The sequence below is a fragment of the Piliocolobus tephrosceles genome, chromosome 12 (assembly GCF_002776525.5).
Source record: "Piliocolobus tephrosceles isolate RC106 chromosome 12, ASM277652v3, whole genome shotgun sequence".
NCBI classification, from domain to species: domain Eukaryota; kingdom Metazoa; phylum Chordata; class Mammalia; order Primates; family Cercopithecidae; genus Piliocolobus; species Piliocolobus tephrosceles.
In genome coordinates this window covers 10,901,159-10,913,322 of record NC_045445.1, presented here as the reverse complement: position 1 = coordinate 10,913,322, position 12,164 = coordinate 10,901,159, and the positions used below count along the sequence as shown (strand labels likewise).

General features: G+C 37.4%; 1 pseudogene; it reads right to left on the bottom strand.

The window, feature by feature from the left end:
• Window positions 1–744: 744 nt before the first annotated feature.
• LOC111536357 lies at window positions 745–2,121 on the bottom strand (annotated as a pseudogene).
• Between the last annotated feature and the right edge of the window lie 10,043 nt (window positions 2,122–12,164).

Sequence of the window (12,164 nt, the reverse complement as noted above, 5' to 3'; positions counted from 1 at the left end):
CTGGTGGGCAGAGGCTGCAGTGAGCCAAGATTGTGCCACTGCACTTCAGGCTGGGCGACAGAGCAAGACTCTGTCTCAAAAAATTAAAAAAAAAGAGAAAGATTGATTTGGCAAGTTTCATGTGGTACAGTACAGCTAGAAGAAAATCACAATACAGTGAAAGATTAAAATCAAGGCCTAAGAATTTCATGTAAACACCAAGACAAAATCCTAAAGTATTGGTATTGGATCTCTAATTTTTTCCCATTAATTTAAATAAAGCTTAAACATACATGCCCTACAGGTTATTAAATGAAACTAGAATTAAAAAACATGCCAAAAATTTTTACTTTAATTCCAGACATAGCTCCTATATTGAGTTTTGCAAAAAAAAAAAAAAAAAAAAAAAAAAAGCATGTATTTCAACATGCATCCAAACTGTGTTCAATGTAATGTGGTATAAGGGTAACAACTAACTTAATTCAACTGCTTTAACCTAAATACGTGTACTGCTTCAGTACATTGTACAATATAACTAACTTGAGAAAAACGAAAACTTTTTTAACAGTTACAGTTTACTCAACTTCACTGTTACATCCTAGAGGAGCACTGTGTTCAAAAACAATGAGCCTTAATTAAGTCTGCAGAACAATCCGGATTTCCACTTAGAGAGTAAGCATAAACCACAAGCTTGTATTTCAAAAACTGTTAAACTGAAGTTTTTTTCTTGAAAAAAGTTGGCCAAGAGTCCGTGATCAGGATCAATTACATTCTCCATCCACCACTCATATCAGACGTGCTAGACATCCCTCCCACGCTGCTCACGCCCAGAGATGCATGGCTTCCTCCATTGTAGTAGCTGCTGTTCATTGCTCCTTGGCTACTTATGTAATGTTTGATTGAAAATTACTGGAGTTTTCCTGTAAAACTTGATCGTATCCACTCATGCTGCTCTAGCCACCATAGCTGCCTCCATAACCACCACTAAGCTGTGGGCTGGCTGGAGCACTGTAACTGAACTGGTTTGACAAGCCCATAACTCCCATCATTTGGCTACCATAACCACCACCACTTGGTGTATTGTAGAATCCAAAAGAGTCCTACGTATCTATGATGCATATTTGCTTTGTCTTTTGACATAGCTGCCACAGCGTCTTCTGAGTTCCAAGCTCGACGTTTGCTTCACCAGTTGCTCTGCCATCAGGACCAATTACAATGTGTACTCTCCACGATGGAGCAGTGGAAAAAAAATATAAACATCATTCTCAGTAGCTCTGTAAGGTAATCCACACATGTGTACACGGTGTCCCATTGTGTTCTGGAAGGTACAGCCACCGTCCTTATGTCTATGATCAGACATTCCTAAAAAACTATAATCGAAGTTTCTTCCAAATCTATCTGACCCACATTCATAGCCATCATTATAACCATTATAATCATTATAGCCTCCATAGCTTCCACCATAAGCACCACACCCCATCCGCTCAAAGTCAGCTCCTCTGCTAATGCTGTTACGCCCGTTGACAGCCCCAGGTCTGTCATAGGGACCTGGCCACTGCATGGCCATAAGCTTTTGTGAGTTCTAACTTCAGCTCTACTGCTCTTAAATATTTTGATATGCATGTGCCTTCTTCTTTCCTTGTGTTTCTCTAGAGTATTTTCAGCTATTTCCTGTGAAGCATACTGTACAAAGGCCTCCCCTGTACTCCTTCCCTGGAAATCCACGATCAGTCTTATGCCATTTGGCATGATTTCCAACCGTGAGAAGAACTGAACAATTTCTTCCTTGCTACATTCAAAGGGGAGTACAAAGCCATCATTGGCCGTGTCAGAACTATCTGGACCACTATGCTTCAGCACCGCATCCATCTCAATGTTGTTTGACTTGAATACTGAAACATATCTGTGTCTTATAATTTCATTGTCTTTTTTCAAGTCCAATTTGACCTCATACTCTCAAGTTCAGCAAAAGTCTCACCACTTGGTCTGCCTTCTCTGCTGTAGATGAAATGAATACGTGGAGCCCTATTTTAAATTTTGCACTCAGAAAAAAATCCACTGCACTTTATTGGCTGAGCAAGACTAGGGCAATCTCTGGACCTTCCTTATGAATCTCTGTCCACCTTCAGTGCCCAACATCATCATCTTACATGATCTGACACTGAAACAGACTAGACACCCGACTTTGACGTGGCTGAGCAGAAAATCTTCTCCTTTTTTTTTTTTCTACATGTTCATTTCTGTTGCTTCCATGGTAACCCGACTTCCGTCTATTGTTTGTTTCATTCACCTTTAATAGAAACGGCTTTAGTTCATGTGTTTCTTTAATTTTAATTTATTTTAGATTCCGGGAGACATGTGCAGAACGTGCAGGTTTGTTACATAGGTAAATGTGTGCCATGGTGGTTTGCTGCACAGGCTAACAGCAGACCTCTCAGTAGAACCTACAAGCCAGGAGAGAGTGGGCACCAACATTCAACGTTCTTAAAGAAAATAATTTTTAACCTATGTGGTTTTAATTCTGATGTTCTCAGCTTGGGTTTTAGCTTTGGAATACTTATTTCAGCATCTACGATTTTCTTTTATTATGTATATTTAAAACCCAAGAAAGACAATTTAAAAACTAAATGAGTAAGAATATATCACCTATTCTTTTAGACCCTGTTGAAATGTTATGTCTTGTAGGATCTGGATGTGATGTGAATGTACATTTTGTTGGTTTTAATTTAAATTGACAAAAAATTGCTCATTATTTTTAAGAAGTCAAGCAATTCACAAGTAAAGGTAACAGTTAAAATGCCCTTTGACTCTCTTGGATTATCAACCCCAAAGTCTCCTCCCTTATTTACGAAGGAAACATTTTTGCTAATCAGGCATACCTTGTAAAATTTTGTAGACATTTACACACACACATATACACATAAAGGGTGTTTTTATCTTTTATTTCGAATAAGTGACATAAAAAGTCATAGTCCATATATATTTTCAACCTACTTCTTTTCCACGAACCTTTTTCCATATTAATACTTCATCTCGGCTGGGCACAGTGGCTCACGCTTGTAGTCCCAGCACTTTGGGTGGTCGAGGTGGGTGGATCACCTGAGGTCAGGAGATAAGAGACCAGTCTGGCCAACGTGGTGAAACCCCGTCTTTCCTAAAAATAGAAAAATTCGCTGGGAGTGGTGGCACTTGCCTGTAATCCCAGCTACTCAGGAGGCTGAGGCAGGAGAATCGCTTAAACCCAGGAGGCAGATGTTGCAGTGAACCGAGATCCTGCCACTGCACTCCAGCCTGGGCAACAAGAGCTAGACTCCATCTCAAAAAAAACAAAAAACAAAAAACAAACAAACAAACAAAAAAAAAAACTTCATCTTATTGACTATTTTCATACAATTAAATAGTGTATGTATAGTATAACTAATTTTATTTTTTGAGTTCATCTTTACAAATGAATGATCATGTTATTTAGAGCACTGTAGACATTCATGTGGATTTCTTCATATTCCCCTAGTATCTAGCCATTTATTTCATCTTTTCCCATTTTTCCCTTTTATTCCTTTAATCATGTCAGTCCTGCAGGTAGGAGACTTTCTAGCATAGCATCAATTTTCTTGGAATGGAGTGCCTCATATATCTATAAAATGAAAACTTTTTCTTTCCCAAGAATATCTTTAAGGTATCCTCACTTTGAAGGTAAGGTTTTGATTCTTTCTCAAACCATTTTCTAGGCCTGCACTATATTCTTTTCAACTGTGTGACAATTCATCTAATTTGGGACTGTCGATCTATCCTTTTTGTTTTCCCAAATTAAGTAAACAGTAAATAGAAGCAGAGGTAAATTCAAACCTAGGACTGCTTTTAGGCTGTCCGCATGATATAAACAGCTAGTTGGAAATGGTAAACCTTTCAGCCCCCAGCTGAGAGTGGTGGCTCAGAGAGTAATATATTAAGTGAACTAATAGAAGGCATAACTAAATGCTGTGGATATGCAGAGGAGATCTTAATTCTGCTTGGGGTACTCAGAGAATGCTTTAAAGAAGTGACAATTTAGCTGAGCTTTTAAGGAAGAGTTTTCCAACAGGGCCAGAGGAAAAAGGTATTCCAGGGAGAGGAGAGAACGTTTAACAAGGGTACAGTGGGATGAAAGTTTATGTTATGTTCACAAAAGAGCAAGTAATTCAGGCTCTGTGAATAGGAAGTGTATGTTGGGGCCAAGTTGACAGGGACTAAGTGATAATTAGGGTCAGATGTTGACGAATGTAGACCTTATCCTGATAGTGATGGAGAGCCATGGGAGCCTTTTATCCAAGGGCTTGAAAAGACGAAATTTTTGGTTTAGAACAGGGGTCAGGAAACATTGTTTTCTGTAAAAAGCCAGATAGTAAACATTTTAGGATTTGTAGGCTGCATGTGGTCTTCAGTGCATATGCCTCATTTTCTTCTTTGCTTCACTTCCTCCTCCACCTTTGCCTTCTCCTCTTCCTCCTTTCTGTTCTCCTCCTCCTTCTTCCTTTACAACCCTTTAAATAGAGAGAAACTAATCTTATCTCAAGGGCCATATGAAAACAGGAAAAGGGCTGGATTTCGACACTGGGCTGTAGTTTGAGGGCCTCCACTTTAGAAGATAGTGGTTCAAAAGTTTGAAGTAATTGTAGACATTGTTTGATTTCTGTCTCTTTGGACCTTTAGGGCTTGGAGTGGGGACTAGTGTGATTCTAGATCTGCCTGGCAGTGCTTTCCCTGCATAAGCCTGGACAGAGTGTAGGTTAGGGCACTGCATCCTTCTTTGGGGAGATGGGTAACTGAGATAACTCTTATAGCAAAGGCAGCATCCTTAAGGTTTGAAGCCAACTCCAGACTCAATACAAAGGTAGGCTGAGACTGCATGAAATGGTTTCAAGACTGCAGAAGGAAAAAAAAAAAAAATGAGGCTGCAGGCTTGGGCTTACGGGAACTCCATGAGTTATGAAGCTTTTTATATGAATCCCATGGCCTAGTTGTGGGTAAGCTGGAAGCAGTTAACAGGATAGTTGCAAACAGTTACAGACGGTTCATGTCCAGTTGCCTAGAATCACATATAAAACCATGCTTAAGAAGTCTTTTAAAACTCTCTCTTTTTTTTTTAAATTTAATTTTAGGTTTGCAGGTAAATGTGAAGGTTTGTTACATAGATAAACACGTCACGAGGATTTGTTATACATATTATTACATCATCCAGGTAGTAAGCTCAGTACCCAATAGTTATCTTTGCTGCTCCTTTCCCTCCTCCCACCCTCCTCCCTCAAGTAGACACCAGTGTCTGTTGTTTCCTTCTCTATGTTCCTAAGTTCTTATCATTTAGCTCCCCACTTAAAATTGAGAACACGCAGTATCTGGTTTTCTGTTCCTACATTAGTTATCTTGGAATGATAGCCTCCCGCTCCATCCGTGTTCCTGCAAAAGACATGATCTTATTCATTTTTATGGCTGCATACTATTCCATGATATATATATATGTGTGTATATATATATGCATATATATATGTGTATATATATATGCATATTATATATATATGTGTGTGTGTGTATATATATGTGTGTGTGTATATATATATATATAATCATGTTTTCTTTGTCCAGTCTGTCATTGATGGGCATTTAAGTTGATTCCATGTCTTTGTGAACAGTGCTGCAATGAACATTCACATGCATGTGTCTTTACATAGAATGATTTATATTTATCTGGGTATGTAACCAGTAATGGGATTTCTGGGTCAAGTGGTAGTTCTGCCTTTAGTTCTTTGAGGAATCACCCTACTGACTTCCACAATGGTTGAACTCATTTACAGTCCCACCAATAGTGTATAAGGGTTCCCTTTTCTCTGAGACCTTGCCAGCATCTGTTATTTTTTTGACTTTTTAACAGTAGCCATTCTGACTGGTATGAGATGGTATCTCATTGTGGTTTTGATTTGCATTTCTATAACGATCAGTGATATTGAGCTTTTTTCACAGACTTGTTGGCTGCATGTATGTCTTCTTTATAAAAGTGTCTGTTCATGTCCTTTGCCCACTTTTTAATGGGGTTGTTTTTCTCTTATAAACTTGTTTAAATTTCTTGTAGACGCTGGATGTAATTAGACCTTTGTCAGATGCATAGTTTTAAAATATTTTCTCCCATTCTGTAGATTGTCAGTTTACTCTGTTTATACTTTCTTTTGCTGTGCAGAATCGCTTAAGTTTTATTAGATTCTATTTGTCAATTTTTGCTTTTGTTGTGATTGCTTTTGGTGTCTTTGTCATGAAATACTTGCCCATTCCTAGGACCAGTAAGGTATTACCTAGGTTGTCTTCCAGGGTTTTTATAATTTTGGGTTTTACATTTTAGTCTTTAATCTGTTTTGAGTTGATTTTTGTATTTGGTGTAAGGAAGGGGTCCTACTTCAGTCTTCTGCATACGGCTAGCTAGTTATTCCAGCACCATTTATTACACAGGGAGTCTTTTCATCACTGCTTGTCTTTGTCAGTTTTGTCAAAGATCAGATGGCTGTAGATGTGTCGCCTTATTTCTGGGCTCTCTATTCTGTTCCATTAGTCTATGTGAGTCTATGTGCCTGTTTTTGTACCAGTATCATGCTGTTTTGGTCACAGTAGCCCTTATCCCCAGGAAACATATATCTTTTAAGGTTCAATTGCCAAATTAAACATTTGCCATTTACCTTTCATACTTCCTCCTCTGAACTTAAATTTCTCGACTAGTCTTGCGCTATGAATTTTGAGGTTTCATATGCAATTGATTGCACTATCAGTTTCTGGGCGGTTTCGAGAACTCAGAAACCATGACAAATTCTCTGAGGGGAAAAATGCAAGCTTATAAATTCATGAATTAAGCAATTTAGTCCCTTTTACGACAAAGAGACCTTTGGTTTTCATGCATGATGTGACAGAAAAAGATAACAGAATAATGTCATTCAATGTTAATCAGCACATTTCATTTTTACCCTAATTGTGTGCAAATGAAAAGGGCCTCTCAACATTCCAAAGGGCTTTTAACTACTCATTAACCACATATAAATGCATGGACAGTGGTTTGCCCCAGAAAATTGCCTTGAAGGTGACTTGAATGTATAGCTTCTGATTAAAGGGCAGACCTTTTCTCCTGACCTCATCAATTCTTTGGCTCTCTGTTGTTAGAATTGCTAATAATTATGGAATTTATTACAAGCTATGATGAGGTTTAGATCATGGTCTGGGCACCAGGGTCAAAGTAAAAAGAGTACTGCCATGTGGTTCAGTGTGTGTGACCTCAAACCACATTTAAGTGGTACAGCCCTAGCCCTTCAGAGATCAGATTACAGAGAGCTCTGCATTTCATCAAACTAATGGGGGCCCTCAAATGTTTTAGCTTTTTATTTTTTGTTTTGCCTCTAATCATTGCGTCTTCTCTCATTCTGAAATATTTTTTTTTCTTAAAATTTATATGAACAATTTTTGGGTATTCTTATAGCTTTTAAAATCTATATTGATATTTAAAAGTAAATTACATATATGATCCATAGAAAATGTGTATTATTTGTGTAATATGTTTAAACAACAGAGAAATATACAGAGCCAAAGGTGAAATCACCTCTTTATCAATGCTACTCTGTCTCATACATAAGTTTTTTGAGATCTTTTGTTATTTTATAGTACTATGTAGCACATTTTAAAAAATGCGTAAGTACTAAAAATAAATATGTATCTATAATTTTTGGATTTTCTTTGCGGTCTAACCTTCTAGGTTTGCACTCCTAAATATATACTTTAGTTTAAACAGATTTTGCACTTTATTTAAATAGAATAGTGTATAATGTGTCTTACTGTATTCGCCCTCCATTTGGTTTGTGAAATGATTCATTAATGTTTATATGTGGCTATAGATTGTGGAGTATTCCACTGTGTGCATAAAGAAAAAAAAGGAAAGGAGAGTAGGAGAGGGAAAAGGAAGAAGGGCAAGGGAAGGAAAGGATGCAATTAATATTTGAATATTGATTGTTTCCCACAAATTTGCTACACTCTCATTAATCCTAATGATTTATCTGTAGATTTGTTAGGATTCTCTAAACACAAAAATGTTACACAATTTTTTTCCTACACTCTTCATTCCTCATTTCCTTTTGATTTCTGAACTGGATAGAACATCCAATATAATGTTGAGTATAGCTGATAAAACCAGGCATCTTTGTCTTAATCCTGTTCTCAAAGGGGAAGCAGTTCAACCTTTCACGGATAAGTGTGTATTGACTTTGGTTGTTTGCACATCCCTTTGTCAGACTATGAGGATTTTTCTTATACTCTCAATTTCTTAAAATAGTTACTGTTTTTTAAAATAACAAATTGATGTTGAATTCTACCAAATGTTAAAAGGCCATTCAAATCATGGTTTTTAAATCTGTTTATCTGTTAATATTTCGATTTACATTATTTGAGCCTCTAATGATAGAACAACTGTGCATTTATGTGATAAAGTCAATTTAGCTACAATGTATTTTCTTTTGAATATATTGCTTTATTCACTTTGGTAATACTTTGCTTATGATTTTTATTTTGTGTTGCGTGAAACTGAAAATGGATCCTCCTACCTCAGCCTCCTGATTAGCTGAGATTACAGGGGTGTGCCACAACAACGGGCCAGTTTTTAAATTTTTTGTACAGAAGTGGTTTCACTATGTTGCGCAGGCTGGTCTCAAATTCCTGACCTCAAGTGATCTCACCTTGGCCTCCCAAAGTGCTGGGATTACAGGCATGAGTCACCATGCCCAGAGTGATCCTTAATTTAATTTTTGTATTTTACTTATTGTTGCTGTTAACTTTATTATTAAATTTTTATGTCTACATTCTTTGAGCTTATTTTGCTGTTCTTTTTCTTATACACTGTTTCCCAAAGTAGAGGTATCATTTTAAATTTCAACTAACAATGCACAATGTTTCAATTCTCTCACATCCCAGCAATACTTCAGATCTGTATTTTTGTTATAGCCATCCTAGTGGATATGAAGTTTGTGGTATTGATTTGCATTTTACTGATGGCAAATGATGTTAAGCATTTTTTGTGTGTGCTTATTGACCATTTTTATATCATTTTAGAGACATGTCTATTCAAATCATTTGCCCATTTAAAAAATGGGGTTATTTGTCTTTTGATTATTGATTTGTAAAATTTTAGAATATATTCTAGATACTAGTTTCTTATAAGGTATATGGTTAGAATTTTTTTTCATATCCTGTGGGTTTTCTTTTCTTTCCTGATGGTATCTTTTAATGTACAAAACCTTTTTATTTTGATGAAGTTTCACTTATGTATTTGTTCTTTGCTTGCTTGCACTTTAGTTGTCATATCTAAGAAGTCTTTGCCTAATCAGCATCATGAATATTTACACTAATATTTTCTTCAAAGTGTTTTATAGTTTTGGCTATTACATATAGGTCCCTTCTATCCATTTCAAGTTAATTTTGTTTATACTGTGAAGTAGGGGTTTAAATTTGTTCTTTTCCTTGGTCATTACAAAGGTTTTCCCAGAATTGAAAAGAATGAACATAACCCTCTTGATGGCAGAGTGTGAACCTCATGTTGTAAGAGGAACGTGCAGGATGACATCATTACTGGTGCTGTGATTTTTGTAAAATACAATCTATCCTACCTGGGGTTGTTGAATAGTCTGGCAGCTGGTCCATGAATAGCAACTGTAATCAAAATTGTATCTATGTTCATTCTTTTGAAAAGAATGTGTATACTTTTAATGAGACTCATAATGGAGTCCATTGGCCAATTTTTTTAGAACTTAAAATGTAAAAGCTTTAAGATTTAAATGACTGGTAATTCTATGGCAACTCTTTGAATAGTGAGGATTGCATAATGAAAGAGATCCCAATACTGATCTATAAGAATAAAGACTTTCAAGTGAATTTTCAAGCCTCAGCTTTTTGGGTATAGATTGCTGGTAAAACAGAGCAGGTGAGCCCCTTGCTCTCTCCCCCTCATATCAACAACAGATAGGTTATTATTAACAACATGGAATTCACATTTCATGGCTCAGATTTTGCCTAATTCACACTTTAAGACATTTTACTGTTAAATCCCTAAATTGTCTATCATCCATCAAATTTTGAATGGATGTAAAACATCCAGGAAATCAGTACTGTATTATATATTTTGAGTCCTTTCCTAGTGGTGCTTCCAGTCAAACGTCAGCTCAACTTGAGTAGTGTTGCAATTCTTAGTGAACATCAAGTTTTATTGTACAGTTATTTGAATTTTTACATTTATTTTATACTATCTGTATAGCTAATACCATGAGAGGAAACATGTAGCTAATAACATGAGAGGAAAACAGAAAATCATACATGCTGTTGCACAGGTCTCATAACCTTAATACAGGCATAACTTGGAGATATTGAAGGTTCAGTCGCAGACCGCCACAATAAATATCAAAATAAAGTGAGTAACACAAAAATTTCGTTTTCCTGGTGCATATAAAAATTGTGTTGGCAGGGCCGGGCACAGTGCCTCACACCTGTAACCCCAGCACTTTGGGAGGCCAAAGCGGGTGGATCACCTGAGGTCAGGAGTCTGAGACCAGCTTGACCAACATGGAGAAACCCCATCCCTACTAAAAATACAAAATTAGCTGGGTATGGCGGCTCATGCCTGTAATCCCAGCTACTTGAGAGGCTGAGGCAGGAGAATCACTTGAACCCAGGAGGTGGAGGTTGCAGTGAGCCGAGATCACGCCACTGCACTCCAGCCTGGGCAACAAGATTGAAACTCCGTCTCAAAAAACCAAAACAAAAACAAAAATTGTGTTTGTATTCCACTGTAGTCTATTAGGTGTGCAAACGCATTATGTTTGTTCCATGTATAGAGCACAGACAGAATGGATTTAGCGTAATTCTTAAGTGCCCTAAGATTTTTGGAATGATAAATAATCCTCGGCTTCAGTTTAAAGTCAGAAGCTGTATTAACTCCTATCAAGAGAGTCATCCTGCCCTTTGAAGTGGTGAAGGTAGGTATTGACTTCTCCTCTTTAACTACTAAAGTCCCAGATGGCATCTTCTTCCAATAGAAGGATGTTTCGTTTCTACTGAGAATATTTTGTTTTGTGTAGTCACCTTCATCAGTTATCTTAGCAAGATTTTTAGGATAACTTACTGCCCAGCTTTTATGAGAACTTGCTGCTTTTTTGTTATGGAGACAGCTTCTTTCCTTACACCTCATGCTGGCTTCAGACTTTTCCTCTGCAGCTTTCTCACCTATCTCAGCCTTCATAGACTTGAAGAGAGAAAGGGCTTTGCTCTGCATTAAGCTTCAGCTTAAGGGAGTCATGTGGCTGGTTCAATTTTTCTGTACAGAACACTAAAACTTTCTCCATATCAACGAAACTGGAATAGTGCTTTTAGTGTCCTTCAAGAACTTTTCCTTGGCATTCACAACTTGGATAGTTGTTTGGCACAAGAGGCCTAACTTTCAGCCTATCTAAGCTTTTGGCAAGCCTTGCCCACTAAACTTAATCATTTCTAGCTTTTGATTTAAAGCGGGAGACATGTGACTCCTCCTTTTACTTGAACATTTAGAGGCCATTGTGGAATTATTAGCTGGCCGAATTTCAATATTGTTATGTCTCAGGGAATGGGGAGGTCAGAGGAGAGGGAAAGAGATGAAGTGGGGCAGTGAGAACACTCAGAAAATGTATCTATTAAGTTTGCCATCTTATATGGCCATGGTTTGTGGTACCCTGAAACAATTACAATGGTAAAATTAAGGATCATTGATCACATATCACCCTGTTATAACACTAACGACAAAGTTTAAAATATTGCAAGAATTACCAAAATGCGACACAAAGTGAGCATGTGCTGTTGGAAAAATGGTGCTGACAGAGTTTCTCAATGCAGGATTGCCATAAACTTTTAATTTGAAAAAAAAAAAAAAAAAAAAAAAAAAAAATGCGCCGGGCGCGGTGGCTCAAGCCTGTAATCCCAGCACTTTGGGAGGCCGAGACGGGTGGATCACGAGGTCAGGAGATCAAGACCATCCTGGCTAACACGGTGAAACCCCGTCTCTACTAAAAAATACAAAAAACTAGCCGGGTGAGGTGGCGGGCGCCTGTAGTCCCAGCTACTCGGGAGGCTGAGGCAGGAGAATGGTGTAAACCTGGGAGGCGGAGCTT